The following is a 662-nucleotide window of genomic DNA, read 5'->3' on the forward strand; positions in this document are numbered from 1 at the left end:
GCAGCACTGAAAGTAGTCACACACACACACACACACACACTGAAAGATAGAAACACACACACAGCAACACAAACGGACAGAGTGAGATACACACACACACTGAGAGAGAGACACACACACACTGATAGATACACAAACTTTGAGACAGACACACACACATGCACACTGAGAGAGATGCACACAAGGAGAGAGGGACCCTCACACTCTGATAGACACACACACATACTCAGACACACACAGACACACACTGAGAGAAACACACACACACACTGAGAAAGACAGACATACACATTGAGAGAGAGACCATACACACACACAGACACACAAATAGTGGGAAAGAGACACACACAAACCATGAGAGACACACACACATAGACACACACAATGGGAGAGTGGAACACACAATGAGAAGCCGGACTAGCACCCTGAGAGAGCCACACACACTGAGAGAGACACACACTGAATTGGATGGAAACACTGAGATAGTGACACAGTCTGAGAGAGAGACCCACACACTGAGAAAGACACACTCAGATACACACATACAGAGAGAGTCACAACACACTGAAATACAAAAACACACAATGTAAGAGAGACATGCACACTGAGAGACACAAACTGAGAGAGGAACACACACTAAAAGATACACAATGACATAAATT

General features: G+C 44.9%; 1 pseudogene; it reads right to left on the reverse strand.

The window, feature by feature from the left end:
* LOC105000162 overlaps nucleotides 1-662 on the reverse strand; it is a 10488-nt pseudogene that overhangs the window by 9190 nt on the left and 636 nt on the right.

The sequence above is a fragment of the Bison bison genome, unplaced genomic scaffold (genome assembly GCF_000754665.1).
Source record: "Bison bison bison isolate TAMUID 2011002044 unplaced genomic scaffold, Bison_UMD1.0 scf7180017864368, whole genome shotgun sequence".
Classification (NCBI taxonomy): domain Eukaryota; kingdom Metazoa; phylum Chordata; class Mammalia; order Artiodactyla; family Bovidae; genus Bison; species Bison bison.